Here is an 8,970-nt window from a genome sequence, read left to right as displayed (position 1 = left end):
TTGAGTTAGTCTCTCACTCATGGGGACAGAGTAGAAAAAGGCTCCACAAGATTTTCTTGGCTGTAATCTTTTTGGAAGTAGTTTGCCAGGCTTGTTTTCTGAAGAACCACTGCCTAAATCCGAACCACCAATCTTCAGGTTGGAGGACGACCACAAACCACTTGTACTACACCTTGTAATTGCACATAATGGAATTCAAATCCCAACTTTATTTATTAGCTGTATTACTTTGGGCAAATGATTCCAATTTTCCGAGCTTTAGTTTATTGACTTTTGAAATGTGAATAAAACTCTCATTTTACAGGTTTATGTGAGTACAATGGGCTTTAATTGCCCAGCCTAGTGCTTAATCCCCAGAAAACATTTGACAAATATTAGTTCTCTACCCACACCCTCTTCTTTTCTTCCTTGTCCTTCTCACCCAGACTTTTTTCTGTTAACCTACCAACTTCTCTGAATCCACTTCCACCTTTAGTTTCCTGTTAACCATGTCAGCATCTCATGTCTTCTCCTGAACTCTCCTCTAAATAGATGCAGTCTCTTTAACCCTTCCTCACTTTCTCTCCGGTGTAGCTATCTTACTCCTGTTGCCTGTCTTAGTCTATCCTAGATCCTTGTCAGTCTTTCATCTTTTATATTTACTCAATATGTCTTTGGGTTTTACTTTTTATTTTGAAATCATCTCAAACTTGCAAAAACTATAGAAGATATTTCTTTTCCTGGAACATCTCAGAGTAAGTTCATGCCTCATCATCCTCAAATGTTTTAGTGCATGTCTTCTACAAACAACGATACTGTCCTAATAACCTATCTTAGTTCTCTAGCGATGCTATAACAGAAATACCGCAAGTGGGTGGTTTAACAATCAGAAATTTACCCTCTCTGTTTTGGAGGCTGGCAGTCCAATGTCAGAGTACTGGCTCCAGAGGAACGCTTCCTCTTATTCAGCTCTGGGGAAAGGTCCTTCTGTCCTGTCAGCATCTGTAGGACCAGCATTCCTTGGAATCTCTGTACATCTTGGCAACAATCTTTCCCTGGTTCTAGGAGCTTCACAGTGCAGGGAAGCCAGGTCCAAAGGTACATTCCACTCCTGGCTTTTCAATCTCTGTTCATACCTCTCTCCTTCTACTCTTGTAAAATAAAAGGTGCTGCATACCACATCCTTGAGAATCTTCCCAACATCGGATCAGGGTCCTGGTGGGATTGAGGGTGGTGTATCCCACCGTCCTGGTGTGGTATTGTAGGGTCAGCACTGGACTGTGAACCACAAGGTCAGAAGTTCAAACCTACCAGCCACTCCTTGGAAACCCTATACAAGGTCGTTTTGAGTCAGAACTGATTCAACAGCTCTTAACAACAATATCTCACTGGTAATCCTCTTAATGGTTTATCACATCATAGGAAATCATCACATAACTGCCAAACCTATGAGAATCATGGTCCAGCAAAGCAGACACATATTTGGAGGAAACACAATTCAAGCCATGACATAACCCACTATTACTATAAAAGCCAAGAAATTAACAAAGGAACATTACCATCAACTAATCTTCAGATGGCGTATAAAATTCAATTATCTCACGAAATGTAAAAGGATGCCTTCAGAATCACATTGCATTAAATTGTCTTGTCTCTTTAGTCTCATTCAATCTGAAACAATTCTTCAGTCTCCCCTTGACTTTTGTGACCCTGAAGCTCAGCTTTCAAGGCTACATTAAATATATATGTAACTGGTCCAATGAGAGGCTTAATATCTGCCATAGTCACTGGATAACATTATGCATAAGATCTATACTGTGAGAAAAGCACTGGACTGCAAGGTCGGTTTGAATCACAAGCTCACCAGCCACTCCTGGGAAACTCTCTATGAGTCAGAACCAACTGGCAGGCACTTAACAACAACAACTAAAACTCATTTAAAAAAAAAACTCTCCTGTTTGTAAAAATTAACTAAGAATTTTCAATAATTTCTAATATAAATGGCACTTATATACTTTATGTTCAAAATTATTCCTTCACCAAAGCCACAATTTCCCAAAATCCTTATTTCTAATCCATCATTTTCTCATAAACAGAATAAATTTATTTTAATGTTATCTCATTCTGATTTTTTGCCATTATTAGAAATAGTCCATAATTTTTTTAAAAAGATGGAAAATACAGAAGAGTAGAAAGAAGCAGAAAATCCATTCAGATCTTTTATTTCATCATTTCTTACTTTTGCTTTAGCCTCACTATGCTCAAGAAGAGCAAATTTCTCTTCTTCCATCCATTTTAGTTGTATCTTTTTTTTCCCTGTCTTTTAAATGATCTTTTGCTTTCTTCATGTATGATGGTCTTAATGTCATCCCACAACTCCTCTGGTTTTTCCCCAGTTGTTAAGTGTTATTGAGTCAGTTCTGACACACAGTGACCCTGTATAAGGTTTCTGAGGAAGAGCTGATGGCTTTAAACTGCCAACCTTACAGTTAACAGTCCAGTGCTTATCCTACAATGCCATATCAGGCAAGCAGGCAGGCAGATCTAGCAAGGCAGATAGGCATACAGTCTGGTCTATCCAGCAGGCAGATGGCTAGCTGGTCAAAGAGCAGGTCACTGGCTCAAATCCAAAGAACCAGAGGTTGGAGGATGAGCCACATGCAAGATTCAGATCCAGCAGAAAGCAAGCAAGCTTTGCCTGAGTGTCCATTATATTGGAAGCAGGCCACGCTCCTGAGGAAACATTCTTTCAATTGATTGGTTGGTTGTGCATAGCCAACCATCATAGAGCTGCCAATACTGTGTCAGATCTCATCATGAGGATAACCATATATACTATCCAACCACTGAGAATCCTAGCCCAATCAAGTTGACACAAAATCTTAACTATCACATTGGCCCAATAAAATGTAGAAATCATTGAACAATATCATTAATATCATATGCAAATAAAATTTTGCTGAAGATCATTCAAAACTAGTTGTAGCAATAGATCAACAGGTAGAATCATGATTCAGCCTTGCTGACACATACTTTGGGGGGACTCAATTCAATCCATGACAGCATTCTTCTCTACAGGGAGCTGCCATAAATTCAAGCTGGATTCAGAAGAGGACATAGAACGAAGGAAATCATTGCTGACATCAAATGGATCTTGCCTGAAAGAAGTTTACTAGCATTTTATTGACTATGCAAAGCCATTCGACTGTGTAAATCATAACAAATTATGGGCAGCATTTCATTCTGTTGTACATAGGGCCACTATGAGTCAGAACTGACTTGATGACATTTAACAACAACAATCAGAAAAATAAACAAATGTCTCCTGGAAGATGCACAGCCAGAATGCTCCTAATAACTAAGAATGATGAGACATCATCTTAAGTCCTTTGGACATGTTATCAGGAAGAACCAGTCCCCAAAGAAAAAATACCATGCTTGGTAAAGCATATTGTTGTTAAGTGCCATCGAGTTGGTTCCAACTCACAGCGTCCCTGTATAAGGTTTCTGAGGAGCAGCTGGTGGACTTGAACTGCTAACCTTGTGGTTTGCAGCCCAATGCTGATCCTGCAGTGTCACATCAGAAGTCCTGGTAAAGTATATGTTAAGTGCTGTTGAGTCGGTTCCGACCCATAGCAACTCTGTGTAGGATTTCCAAGGAGTGACTGGTGAGCCCGAACTGTTAACTGTGTGGTTCAAACTGACTTTGCAGTCCAACGCATTAACCCACAGTGCCACACCAGGACGCCAAGGGAGGAAGACCCTTAATTAGATAGGTTGACACAGTGACTGCAAAAAAAGGCTCAAACATAGCAAAGTTTGTGAGAATGTTGCAGGATTAGGCAGTGTTTCACTGTGTTATACATAGGTGGGAAACCATTGCTATCTCTACTGAACAATATTTAAATCTAAGAAAAATGCTTACATTCTTCAGCCTCACTCCATGCACAGATGAATTTCCCCTCACACATATACACACCATTATCCAATAATGAGTATATGACTCAGATCAACACAAAAGGAGCATTCCATTCCAGCAGTGATAGGATCAGAGAGAGGTATGTGACCCAACTAGAGCTCAGGAACTTTTGTGAAAGCCACCACTTTGTCAGTTGCATTTGAATATGAAAGCCTTTAGAATAGTTTGATGGCAGGTAAACTGCCACCACACAAAAGAAGCACTGAAGAAAAGAGACAAACAATAGAGAGAAACCTCATCCTGAGTGGTTACGAATCAAGGTCAGCAGTTCGAAACTACCAGCTGTTCCACTGAAGAAAGATGAGGCTTACTGCTCCCATAAAGATTTACAGCCTTGGAAACCGTGTACAGGGTCACTATGCGGCACATAACCATCACCACCACCACTGCTTGATTTAGGTGGCACTGGCAGTTATGCATAGGGCTGCTAGCCACAAGGTTGGTGGTTCAAACCCACCACACTGCTCTGAGGGAGAAAGATGAGGCTGACTGATCCGGTAAAGATTTACAGTCTTGGAAATGCTATAGAGGGGTACTATGAGTCAGAATTGACTCCATGGCCCACAGTTTGGTTTGACTGCCTGATTATAGCCTTAATTCTAGACTTTTCAGTGATGTTAGTCTATGTATTTCCTCTTTGTTTTCAATAGATAAATTGATTCCAAATGATTTTTCACAATAAAAGAGAGCATTTAGCCCTGGCTTCTTCTATGCTAGCCCATTAAACATCTTAGATTGACTTCTCTATGCTTCAGTTTCCCGTTTTGTGAAAGGAATAAACAGTATTTACTACAAATTGTGTGTTGCTGTAGGATAAGCACTGGACTGTAAGGTTGGTTTGAACTGCAAGTTCAGTGGTTCAAATCCATGAGCTGCTCCTCAGAAACCCTAAACAGGATCACTGTGAGTTGGAACACTTAACAACAACAACTTGATGACGCTAAACAACAACTACTACAAAGTGTTATAAAAAATAAATACGTATTAAGTATACTTTTATAATACTAAGATAAAAGAAATCTCACATAGAGAAATTAGAAAGTGAATGCTCCAACTTGAAGAAACAATATTGATGAAGTCAGAAAAGGAGAAGTGTGGCCCAGAAAACAAGGTCAAGAACTTGACGGAAGAACTCGTCTCTAAATGAGGATATCAGCAAACCGCAGAGCAACCAAGGCTGTGCAGGGGGTCCACCAGCAGCCCCTGGATGACCTGTAGCTAGAGGAGGAGAAGCTCAGTAACCTGAGAAAAGCAAAGTTGAAGCTGGAACAGCAAATTGATGAGGAAACGATTTGAAGTGAGTTGAATGAGTTCAAAGGTGGCAAGATAAAAAGGCCTGGTGACTCAGCTTCAGAAGATGATTAAAAGGGCTTTAGGGTGATTCATAAAGAGACTGGAAGAAGGCTCTAAAAAAACAGTTTTCCATTTAAAAAAAATAGAATCTACACTCTTTTCTCTGGAGAGTTGAAGAACTCAAAGGGTAGCTGGAAGAGGAGTCCAAAGTAATCATTCTATTAGCAATTAGTGCTTTCATTCTGTTTTCCATTTTAAATCCATCTCTTTGTGAACAATTCAGAATCAATGATTCTTAAAGGTGGACTTAAGTTAAAAAGTTATCTGAAATCAATGAGAAGTGAGTTACTTCAATAGCACTTTGATTTGTCATTAAATAGACATTTCTTCCTTGAGAAAAGTGAACATTTATGGTATAAGTGACTGCAGAAGAAGCAGTTCTTCCTGAGAGATTTTATATATGTATATGTGTGGGGTCCAGGTGTGGCGCTGTAGGACAAGTCCCGGACTAATAACTGAAAGGTCTCTATTTCAAACCCTTCAGCCGCTCCTTGGAAACCCTATACAGGGTTACTATGAGTCAGAAACAACTCAACCGCACTTAACAACATTTAACTTGTATTCTTTGTTCTTGTCCAAAGCAGCTTGATACTTAGTCACCAAAGTCTTATAAGTGATCTCACTTATACATGATCTCAGTGCAAAAGCAAATATTCTAAGGGTAAAGGTAGCCGAGTCTTCAGAACCTCTGTTTTTAAATATTCTACAATTTATTCCCTTTGCTGGCCTTACTTTGTTCAGAAAAAAAAAAAAAAAAAGAAACCTCAGATAATATATTTTTTTTTTAATTTAAGTTATATCTGAAATCTAAGCCCCCTTTTACTAGTGTAGGACAACTCCCAATATTAATTATATTGGAGGCTTTTTTCCTTCTTAAGTATCTGTCAAAAATTATCTAAGTAAAGATTGTCTGGTCTTTGGTATATCTTGGTTGCTCTGGTGCAAAAATGGCATAGGGGCCATGTCCGACATCATTCTGACTTCACAAAGGGGAAAGAGAATCAAACTCCACTTCAGCCCAAGGCTGATTCCTATGAGGCAGAGTTCAGACATGCTTCTACCCTCCAACCTTCTTTGTTCTATTCTGACACCAATCATCCATCACAGGATATACTTTACTTCTCTTTTGGGTTCGATAATCCATTGCAATGATCACACAGAACTCACAGACAATACTCACGAATGTGGGGTTTACCCAGAAAGTGAACAGGGTACAATTTAATGTCAGAAACAGTTGAGGATACAGCAATTCTTCAGTCAGGAGCATCTCTTCTCAGCCTTACTGTAGGCAGGCCTACTCTTATCCTTAACCTCATAGCCTTGCAGCTCCCTTGACATCTGCTCCTGTTTGGGCAAGTGTTACGAAGCTCCTGTAAAGGCCAGTTACCTGCCCGAAGGCTCTCAGCTTTACTTAGTCACTGGGCCAGGAAGCCTGGGGTTCTGTTTTTCTTTGCTGTTGTCCCTTCTGCTACCACTTGTCCAGGCAGGCCTCTTGCACTCTGCTCAGGGCTCTCCTTTCTTGATGGTTGTGGGATCATCTGTTCCTGCTTCTGAGAGATGGCTTCTTTTAAACCTATCAGGATGGTAAAACTAACCAATCCTGGTGGTAGAGTCCTGTATACCCTATTTGCATAGTCCCACACAATCATTTGGTAGGATTTGAAAAACTATGTAGAAGAGCCATAATTCATGGGATTACAACTGGATTGTTCATTTTCCAAACCCATATGATTCATTCTGAACTTCTGGTGTGGTGCTGTAGGATAAGCACAGGACAGCAAGGTTGGTTTGAGCCAAAAGGTTGGCAGTTCAAACTCACCAATTGCTCCTCCAAAACCCTATACAGGGTCATTATGAGTTGGAACCGACTCAGTGGCCCTTAACAACAACAACAGTGGGTCATTCAAAGACAGGTGGCTGTGCAGTCTCTTTGCTGCTTGTGGGCTCTGGAAACTTTTATACAGCTGCTATGGTGTTTAATATCCAATGTCTCCAGCAAACACATCAACTTACCCCATCAGAACTCTTGCTCCTTTTAGAACACTTTCACACACTGGACATTGTTGCTGTTGTTCCGTTCCATTGAGTCAGTTACAACCCATAGTGACCCTGTGTAGGATTTGAACCTCTAACCTTGCGATTCAAACTGACTTTTCAGTCTAGCGCATTAACCCACAGTGCCACACACAGGATATTGAAGCTTGTGAATTCCTCTACACATTTTAACCCAAGAGTCTAGAGTCACTGATGACCGCGGGCAACTCCCTCTCTTTCCTCCCAGTGACTCTCATCTCCAGAGACTGTCTCCTTCCTCAAAGGAACATCCAGCTAAATTCATCTCCCACATAGCAGCCTACAGTTATACAACACATAGCTTGGAATTTTGGGTTAGGAAACACCGACAACTATTTACAGACTGTAGTAGGCAACCTTTGCAGACACTCCCAATTATCCCCACCTCCTGGTGTTCTGGTGTCATCTCTTCCCTTGAAGAAATGCTCTGTATCTAGTGGCTCCTTCTAAAAAAAATAGAATACAACAGAAGTGATAGAATGTCACTTCTGAAATGATTTTATAAAATGACAGGGGCTTCTATTTTGTTTGTTCTCTCTCTCTCCCTCACTGCTCTGTGGAAAGCAAACTGCCATATTGTGAGTCTTCCCACAGAGAAGCCCATGATGTGGCAAGGAAGTGTTATCTCAGCCACCAGCCAGTGAGGATCTGAGGCTGCCAAAAGCCATGTGAATGAACTCAGAAGCAGATGGATCCTCCCCAAAATATGCATTCGGATGAGTACAACCCCAGGCAACACCAAGAGTGCAGCCTTGTCAGACACTCTGGGCCAGTTAAGCAGCTGATCTCCAACTCACAGCACTGTGAAATAATAAATGTTTCTTGTTTTATGCTGCTTCAATTTGGAATCATTTGTCATGCAGCAACAGATAACTAAAACAAAGCCTATAAAACTAGTAACCCAGAATTTTCTAGGAAAGAGGGACAATTACCTTTTTCTCCCGAGAGAGAAAATAGAAAATACCAATAAATAGCTTGGTAAATTATCTTGTGACAGATGTGCATTACATGAAGCTGTGTAAATAGGTAGAACTGGATTCTTCACAGAGGGAGCTCTGGTAGCGTAGTGGTTACGAATTGGGCTGCTAACCTCAAGGTCGACAGTTCGAAACTTCCAGCAGTTCTGCGGGAGAAAGATGAGGTGGTCTGCTCCCGTAAAGATTTACAGCCTCAGAAACCCTTTGTATGGTCACTATGAGTCGGAACCGACTCCATGGTACTTAACAACAACAAGGACCTCAATGGCCAGAATGGCCAGACGTTATCTCTCATACTTCATTGTCTCTCATACTTCGGACATATTGTCAGGAGGGACCAGTTTTTGGAGAAGGATATCATGTTTGGTAAGGTGGAGGGTCAGAGAAAAAGAGGAAGACCCCAGTGAGATGGATTGGCAAAGTGGCTCAAGCATGGCAACAATTGCGAGGTTGGTCCAGGATCGGGCAGTGTTTTGTTCCATTATGCATAAGGTCGCTAGGAGTCGGTACTGACTTGTTGGTACCTAACAACAACAACGCGAAGGCTTTCGGTTGTGTGGATCATGACAAGCTATGGACAACATTGAGAAGTATGAGTATTCCAGAACA

This window comes from Chrysochloris asiatica, unplaced genomic scaffold (genome assembly GCF_000296735.1).
Source record: "Chrysochloris asiatica unplaced genomic scaffold, ChrAsi1.0 scaffold00014, whole genome shotgun sequence".
In the NCBI taxonomy this organism is placed as follows: Eukaryota; Metazoa; Chordata; class Mammalia; order Afrosoricida; family Chrysochloridae; genus Chrysochloris; species Chrysochloris asiatica.
This window is presented reverse-complemented; position numbering follows the sequence as displayed.